The 9,817-nt window shown below is 35.3% G+C and overlaps 1 long non-coding RNA gene across 1 annotated transcript; it reads right to left on the reverse strand.

The window, feature by feature from the left end:
* Positions 1-2,715: 2,715 nt before the first annotated feature.
* Positions 2,716-9,587, reverse strand: LOC135290781 (uncharacterized). Its single transcript, XR_010353592.1, has 3 exons — positions 9,418-9,587; positions 6,479-6,578; positions 2,716-5,203 (listed from the first exon to the last, which is right to left on the reverse strand). It is a non-coding gene; the product is annotated as an uncharacterized LOC135290781 (long non-coding RNA).
* Positions 9,588-9,817: the final 230 nt, after the last annotated feature.

A 9,817-nucleotide genomic window follows, 5' to 3' on the forward strand; every position in this document is an offset into this window, starting at 1 on the left:
ATGATATGTGACTGCATAAAACAACAAACCTTATGACACACTCAAATTTTATAACACTAAAACCTTATGACACACTAAGAATAATTTTTTCTCCGCTTTTTATATTAGCAATCCCTAAGAAGAAAATAAAACAAAAAGCACAAAAAACTGCTAGTTTTTCCATTAGTTTAATCAAAAAGTTGAAAATGAATTTTGGTCTAAAACCTCTGCTGATACTTAAATATTGCATTAAATATTGCATTAAGTCAGATTACACAATAGAATTAAACAAATATTTTTGTTATTCAATTTCAATGAATGTGTATTAAAAGCTTACAATCAGTAAAAACATTAACAACAAGATTTAATCAAGAGTTACCTATTTTAATGGTATAAGTCATAATGCAGGTAAAAGAGATTTTCCAAATGTATCAGAACAAAGACAGATAAATTTTATTTCCAATTATTTTGATGAAGAGGGGGTGTTTAAGGAGTACTAGATAAAAAAGTATTGTATTAAAATAGCCTGACTTGACAACATTTACCTGCAAGGTGCTGTCATTATGACTGTCCATTTTCTGTAAATCTTTAACACTGACAATTGCCTCCATTTATCACTGTTTATACCTGACAACCAAATAAAGATGATGGACTCAGAAGCATGTAAGCAGTAATTTCCGTATAACTGCATCCAGCTGACACAATTTCTGGTTACAAAATTTATTTTGTCAGTCAGTTTTATATGCTGCATGGCATATGTTTCTGAAGCAGATGCAGATACAGTCATGAATTTGCTTTATTTCTTCAGCTTGTACGTGGAGGCATTTATTGTCCTCTGTTCAACAGCCTTGTTGCAAGTGGCTGGTGCAGAGCAAAGTGGCTGGAATGTGCCCGTGCACTGTGTACTTGGGTATTTTTCTTTCTGAAACAGGCACAACATAAAGCTGCCCTTGGACTCCTCAGGAAGGACAACATGATAGACAACACCAAGGAGCCCACTGAACCCTAGCCTGATATGTCATTTATAATTATTTGAAAACTTAGCTTCCACTTGGCTATAGAAGAACAAAATATTTTGTATCTGGGTTTAAGTAGTTACTTAGTTATGTATTTTAGCTGGGTTTTCTGCTTCATGTTGACACATTCTGACAAGATGAAGAGCACACATACCATATGGTTCATTTTTCATTTTCATAGAAACAGTTTTTTTTCTATTCCTCAAATTTTTTCAGGCCTTAACTCCAAAAAAGTTATTTGATTTTGCTTTACTCTATCTGCTGATAGATAATGTCATACTGTTCCCACGAGGAAAAAAAAAAGAAAAAAAAAAAAAAGAGAAGTCTGGAGTTTAACTCCAGAGAATACCTTATAGAGAGAATGATCCATTCAAGAAGTACCAATTGTTCACCATTTTCTATGTGCAGTTATAGACTATAGGATAGCTTCATAGCCATCTTGTCAAAAGAAAATTTTCGCTGATACAAAATTATTTCATGTGAGAACAGATGAAGAAGAAATAAAAATAATTTTAAAAGTACATTCAAGATCCTCCATTCATTGCATTTAAGCAAAATACTATGTGGTTTTGATCAGCACATGAGCTAATCCTTGTCTCAGCAATGTTATATCAAGCCATAGTCTACAGAGGAAGGAATAAGTTTTATAGACGGACAATGTAATATGTGTTTACTGTGTCCTTAAGCAAAAGAGGGCTTAATGCTAATGTATGACTTAATTAACCCTAGTAGGTGTTAATAAAACTTTATCTGTGTAATTTTACTGAATTATTTTAGGTCTCAAATCCAAAAGATTGGATAAACTTCTCATAATCTCCCTGAACTAATTAAAGAGTGTTATCTCTCATTAAAAATCCAAGTACAGAGGACTTGGATTTTGCTTATATCATGTTCCATTCTGCAATCCTCAATGATAATGGTTAAAAAAATACAATAGCATTGCATGACATGAGTAATGTCTCTAGATGATTAATTATTCTTGAATAATTTATCTGTCGTTTGCGTCAAACAAAGACATATCTTCAAGAGTAGGGAAACAAAGGTTTTTTCCCACATATACCCTTGCCTTCTTTGCATATTTTTTCTGTTCTGTGTGCATGGCAGACAGAGGCGTGTGCCCAGTTCTTTTGAAGAACTGATGCACCATTTTGTAAGACAGCTTCCCCTAGAGGCTGTCCAGACACATTTCGTGGAGTAGGCAAAAGTGTCTGCCTGCTGGTCTCTGTCTTACTCCTACCTCCCCACAGGATTTATATTAGGCTTCACCAAAATATTATACAAAGCAATTTTTACTGGGGAGATGCTTGCATGTAAGAGCAGAAGTGCACTAAATATGTGCCCCCAGGAGAGCAAGTCCTACAGACACTGCCACTATAGACATGTGTAAAAGATGTACCCTGAAAAGTGCAATAGCCTATCCCTAATTCTGGCCACACACCTGTAACACCAGGCTCACACAATAGCTCTAGGAGAATGCCCACTCAACCCTCACCACAGGCAGACTACACATTTCTGACAGGCTACAGAATCACAGAAACTCCAACACTAAAATTTACATGGAGATGTAAGCTATTAGAAAGTTATCTATTGATACCTGATACATCAAGAAGATGTATAAATTGAGTATTCTTGCATGAGGTAGATGTTCAGAATGACAGGAGACCAATACAAGAAGGAAATACAAAAAAAGAAACCTGTTATGAGAGACAAATATTTTATTTCTAAAATGATAAGGCTCTGAAATACCTGAGCATTAACAGCTACTAAGAGGAAACTCTTTCTCTTCAGAGATGATGTCTTTCTATCCCATAGTAACACAAAAATAAACACTACTCAGCTGATGTGTTCATAATAGGAGAATTATCACCTCACCTGCAACTACGATTCCCTGTAGTATTTTAGTACAATCATTATTGCAGATTTGCTATGTAATACATCAGTTTTAAACATTAATCTGCTAATACCCTTGAAGCACCCCAATTGTATCTCTGCTGAGTATAGTATGACCAGATCAGGAGAGATAGCATCCATCATTGCGAGATTACAAGCACTTTTAATTCAGTCATGCTGACTTTCCAGCAGTGAGCTGAAAAATAGCCGAAAAATGAATTTTTCAGTGACTAGATTGATAGCAATTGAAATTTAATTGTTCCTGGTGTTTGTGTGACTAAGAACCTCACCTTGTGAACGGACTGGTTTTAGTAGCACCAATAAACAGAATGATATTTCAGCTTTGACAGTTACACCTGAGAGCAAGGATTGAAAACAAACTAGTTAAAAGAACCAAATATATTAGCTTCTGTTTTGAAAAAGATAAGTATTTTATATTTCTTACACAGATGTATCTTTCAAGATGTGCAGTTTATTTGTTTATGGTACTTTCAGGATATTGAAAATACAGTAACTAATTCAGGAACCAAACTAGCATTAAATTGAAATTAAATGCAGCTGTGCCAACCCCCTGTTGCCTTGCTCCCCCAAAAAAACAATAACTGTTGGTGAACACCTTTCTGCACTGACACACATTGCTTAGTTCTTCAGTGTAAGACACATTGGCACTTCAAAAATCTGATTAAGTCAAATTATCAATTTATTAATTCAATTAATTCCATGAAAAAATTGAAGTCAGTAACAGACTTGCTTCATCTTTAAAAATAAAGCTAGAAGTGCAGAGGGAGCATCTGCAAAAAGTACTTTGGGAAGATGCACTACACGTTATGTTCTTTTGTTTTATCGTGTTAAAGCAAAAATTCTGTCTTAAATTTTGCTAATAGTTCATTTTATTTTCAGTTAATAATTTAAAACCAACATTATAAAATATAACTTCATGACTTCCTGACAACACCATGTAGGAAAAGAAAAGTAGGAAGTTTTAGAAAACTAATTAAAACAAGAGGCAGGGCATTTTATGATCATTGTGTCACACATGAACTGCGCAAAGAACAAATGCCAAAATAGAGACTGTCAATTTAATAGAATCCAAGTATGGTGAATCTTGTGATTTATAAAGTGTTGGAAAAGGCCTGAAAATATTGAAAATACTTACCACAGCAGAAAGGATCTTTAAGCTAGAAGTAACATGCTGGCTCATGCTCATAGGAAAATGAGGGTGAATTCCTAAAGTGCATGGAAGCAGGCCCTGAAAAGAGGGCCTGCCTCCTGCTGGATTCACTTTGTCTAGCAGAAAAGTGAGTAAATTTTAATTGAAGCAGATGTGAGGGAAAAAAAATTTCTTTCTGCAGAAGTAATTAAAAAATACTGTTTTCATCACAATTTCTATTCCCACACCCTTCTGGACAGTTTGTGTCCTATTCCAGCTAAATGGGGAATCTACTGTGAAAGATTCTACTGTGAATTTTTTTTTTTTTAAATGAAACAATTTCAAAATTTATAAGCGCTATTTTAACCTTTTTTTTTTAATTGCTAGACTAGACACATCAAATTAACTTGTTTGGAACTCAGAAAAATATAATAAATATTATTGGGATTCTTCATAGTGCTGCAGATAATCTCTTTGTCTGTACATGCAAAAGCAATTTTGGGAAGTCTGGAAAGCTGAGTTTGTTTCCTACTATTGCAGGTCAGTTTGGAGATTGGTGGAAATGCAATAAATAATGGATACAACAGGAAAACTCCTGAACCTGGTGTGCTTATCACACAAATATCCTGAATTAATAGTTATCTACTGACTTCTATCTAATTTCAACTGAAGAGTCTACCTCTAATTTAAAAAGAAGACAAATCTCATGGAATGATTTCTAACACTACCATTCCTTAAGGAAACTAAGAAAGTAATCCACATTTTCACAAAATCCAACTAACATCCCCAAAACTACCAATGTAGTATAGACAAATGCCCTCTACTGAAGTAAAACCTTATATCCTTTCTAACATATGTATCTAAAAGAGAGAGGAAAGAGTGAGAACTAGAAAGGCAGTCTTGACTTACATTTAGGAATCTACCAGAAGAAGCTCCAAACAGGCAAATGCTTATACAGAATGAAAGAAAAATTAAAATCAGTAGAGACCAGATAAGGAATGTTATAAGTTTCACCAGCATTCAGGTGAAAGCATTCCTGTGAAACATCTCTCTTTCTGTTCCCAGCCTTGGTAGATGATTTTGTAGAGGTATCAAAGTGCTGGTGCCTGAACAACTTGAAAGTACCTTTGAGAGTTGAATTCACTGTTTTTTTGGGTGGTTTCTTTTCCTTAAAAACAAAAAAGAAGGTCAAGTTATACTACAGTCATCACAGCTGTCACATGAGGTTCAAATCTTGTAACAAGAGCTCCTGACATCTGTAGTTTTTTTGTCTCCCCATCAGTTACAACATGATGAAAAACAGAGAGTGAAGGCAAGATCCCATATAGAATGGTTTTCTCCTCTTTCATTAAGATCCTAAAAATAGTCTGTGGAGCCTTTACTTTATGCCCCTCAGGTGTCTGTTAAGTAGACCCAAAGCTCTCTGGAGTAATAAACATTCTAAAACATCATCTCATTCACGTAATAGAAACTTATAACCTACATTTTCAGCAGTGCTTGTCTAATGGAGAAAAGCACCCAGAGCCATTGCTATTTTAGGTGACATCACCTGAACAAGCTAAGTCTGAAATCCCCAGTTCTAGCAGAAACACAGCAGACAGTAACAGGAAAACTTTCTAAATCATTGACAAAAAAAAAATAATATTTTCCCAATGTAAGATATGTCTCTACAAAATTTTCCATTCATAATTGCATTTCCTTAGGAGCATGGCTTTAGCCTGGAAAAAAATTGCCTTCTGAGGTGTAGTATTTTGATCTAGAATTAAGAATCATGGAACAACATAATCTAAAGCAATGTGAAATGGGAATTATGCATTTATTTATAATTTCACAGAGATAAAAAATTAATTCATAAGTGCCTAAAATGTATTTATATTTTTTCCAGAGTTATACCAGATTTGACATTTACATTATAAAATAATATTAATTTATTTTTAAAAACTCAACCATGAAACAAAGAACTTCAATCAAGTCACAAAACTGCTAATGCTTTATGCCTTTTCATATTCCAAACTTAATGCAAACCTTCCAATGTTATTAGCATAATCCAGTCTGCAGAGGGGCTTACTTATCTAGTAAATCCATGAGTATGGAGTATAAGATAAGAATTATTGATCAAAGCTCAGAATAGCAGTTTGTCCATCCTTCTCCACACAAGAACACTGACTCAAGATTACATGTTGTTAAGAAAAATTGCAGATTTGGACACAAGTAAATGGTCCTATTTGTAAAGTAATTGCCATTATTTTGCAGTTAGTCACCAAAACCTGTGTTTGTACCATGTTTGGGTACGCAATGTCCACCTCCACCAGCAGCATAGCAGCTGCCATGCTGCAAGCACTCCCAGAGGCCAGATTCCATCACCCAAGAACCTCTATCCACCTCAAAGCACAAAAAATGCATCTGGGCTATTCTGATTGGCTTTGCATGCATTCAGAGCTACCTCTTGCTGCTCCTTGGCACTTCAGCCATGCCTCTGACAAGTCACCAATAGTTTTCGTGAGAACACACAGTCATCCAGATCAATAAAGAGAATAGTAATCCTTAAAAGAAAGAAAAAAGAAAAATGTGTGACTTTTCACATTATCAGTTTTCTCTATTTTAATTTAACCAGCTCCTCATACATATTTCTAACTAGGGATGGAGGTAAGACAAAACCAGAAAAAATTCCTTACTGTGACTCCTGAGTCTCAGTTAGATCTTAATTTTCAACACACTGCTCTTATACAACCACAAAACAAAACATCTAACAATAATATGAATTCTAATTAAATAAATGCCCTTTATGCTGTAATGCATAATATGAAATTGTTGGGATTAAAGCAACTTTACTTATAGAATATTAGCACTTACTTGTGTAGGTTTATGTTTAATTGAAAACTTAGCCTTGGCTTAAAACTTGGCACAGGTGAACTTCAAATGAGCATGAAAGGCTGCCGAGGCAGTAAACAAAGGTTTACCTTTCAGATAAGGCTTGAGACCCTGGGGGGCCCAAAGCCTGTCCCAGGCTGAAAGATCAGAACAATTAATGGCCTGCCCATGTGAACACAGAGGAAGAATCCAGCGAGGTGTTGGAAGAGCCCTGGCCCTTAATCTGGCCCATTGGACCAAGAGGTGCAGGGCGTGTGTAGAGCATGTGAGAATCAGGTGCAGAGACTGCAGGGGTGTAAAGGCCCAGGGATTTTCGTGTTCAGGGTCCCTCTCAGAAGGCACCCATGTCAAGCTGAAATAAAACTGACTCTGCCTCAGAATTTAGGGCCCAGAATCTTCTTTAACAAATTACAGTACTTGAGAGCAATTGTTCTTATTTGGCACACCTAGCAAATGCTTTAATACACAGAGAAGCATTGAGCAGCATATCTTGTATTTAAAAAGCCAAAAGAACTAAATAATACAGTTAAAAATTGTAAGAAATTTTTCTTAAATGCAAAACTAATTCTGTCTAAAATCAGAAATATATATAAAACAATGAGTTTTGCAAAAACTCTTTACAAAAAATGTAAACTTTACATTAAAAATCTAAACTTTAAAAAAATGTAAACTTTACATTAAAAATGTAAAGATACATTTTTTACTGCAAATTGTGCCAAGAAAATTATAATATAGACAGAATCAGAGGAATAATCCTCACACATTTTCCACATATAAATATTGACATGCAGATGTACAATGAACTTTTAAATTTCTACTTAAGAAAACAAACTGAAGAAGATGAAGACAAATTCTTCCTTTTACTCTACTGCTCTGAATGATGACAGAAATTTTGCTGTCAGTGTAGATATGTCAGGTCTCTGATATATAGTGGATTGTATTCTACTTTGTTATAAGGAAAACATCTCTCTTTTGTCCACTTCCATAAGGAAATGTTAAATTAATTTATCTTATTTTCATTATATTTTGCATAGTTGGCCCAATCAGATTTTTTTCCTTGCTGATGTTTAGTTTTTATCAAATTGTATTTGTTTTTCATGGAAATGGCCAAAGAATACTTTTAAATCTGTTACCTGGGGACCCCAGATAAAACAGACCAAGTGGTAAAAAAAAATAAATTATGTTTTGCATAAAATTAATCATCTTTAAATTAAATCTAAGCCATGCCCTATATGCCTGAGGACAGCTCAGGGACACCATTAAAATAACTTCTATATCTAGGACTATAGTCATTAAACTATCTGTTATCTTATTTTTCATTTCTAATACGTAGAATTGGTAGTAAAGAAGTTAGAAAAACACCCTTGTTTTTTCATATATATATATATATATAATTATATGCACATCAATATCACCTGGTAAAACAATTTAAATATCCTAATCTCCAAATTTATCTTGGTATAAAGAAGATTACTGCTGAAGGTAGCAGAAGAGAAAGAAAGAAAAAGACAAAGACAAGAAAAGAAAGACAAAGAAAAGACAAAACCCAAACAGACACTAAGGTAAAATTAATGAAAAATGTGATGATCATGGATCATGTCTGTCAATTAAACAATGCTCTTTGGGGCAATTTTGCCTTATTGTGAATGTTTTCTATGTACCTCCATATGCAGATATGTACAACAACACTCGTTATGTAAATTGAATAATACTTGATGCTGAATTTTATTTCTTACTGAGAATATAAAAGAATTTTTATCTCCATACGATCACCAGGTTGATCTAAATTTGCATACTGTTTTCACTTAAAATGGCCTCTCCTCTCCTCTCCTCTCCTCTCCTCTCCTCTCCTCTCCTCTCCTCTCCTCTCCTCTCCTCTCCTCTCCTCTCCTCTCCTCTCCTCTCCTCTCCTCTCCTCTCCTCTCCTCTCCTCTCCTCTCCTCTCCTCTCCTCTCCTCTCCTCTCCTCTCCTCTCCTCTCCTCTCCTCTCCTCTCCTCTCCTCTCCTCTCCTCTCCTCTCCTCTCCTCTCCTCTCCTCTCCTCTCCTCTCCTCTCCTCTCCTCTCCTCTCCTCTCCTCTCCTCTCCTCCCCTGCCCTCCCCTCCCCTCGCCTTCTCTTCATTATTCCCATTTTTTTCAGTTTCAAGAGGTGCAGTCTACTCTTATGTACAAATATATTGGGTGAGTCTGAAAAATTTGGATAGAGATAGTTTTCAACTTTAGAGCTTAGTCCTTGCTGCTGTTACTTACTTCAGAAACAGGCATTTTCATAATTAATTTTGTTAGGCCAAAGATAGGTGCTGTGTGAATGACAGGCAAAATCAGAGTGAAGATTTCTTAAAAATATTATTGCAGGGTTACTTTAACCTGAGAGCTACAGCCTAATGATACGGTGTCATCCATGGATTTACTTTTTTCATGTTCATCGAGACATCATTGAAATATTTTGTTGTATTAACTCGAGGGATATGTTCTGTGCTTGGTGCTATCACAAGTTAGTTGTGATACATACAAGTCTGGATTATTTGTGCTTAAACTCCTCACAGACTAGAGGGCCACTTCTACTTATGCCAAATGCAGTCCTCTTGGATGAGAGATTTGTTTGCTGCTTCACGACCACAGGAAGAAATAAGGCCAAAATGAAACGGAATGGCAAAAATCCTTTGTGCCAGGTGTCTCTCTCATGTCCTTTAAAGTAAAAACACATTAAAAAAAAACCAGTTTGCTTTTTCTGTAATGCTGGTATTTTAATTCTATTTTGTTTTCTCTCTATTGAAATGGAAACTCCACTGCATCACTTCCTGGAATACATCTTATGTGAAATAATGTACAACTTTCCCAGTAAGTGTTCCCTTCAACTGATTTAAGTGGGAAGTAGCTCTCAGAAACACAGCTTGTTGCAGAGCATCACA

This window comes from Passer domesticus, chromosome Z, assembly GCF_036417665.1.
Source record: "Passer domesticus isolate bPasDom1 chromosome Z, bPasDom1.hap1, whole genome shotgun sequence".
In the NCBI taxonomy this organism is placed as follows: domain Eukaryota; kingdom Metazoa; phylum Chordata; class Aves; order Passeriformes; family Passeridae; genus Passer; species Passer domesticus.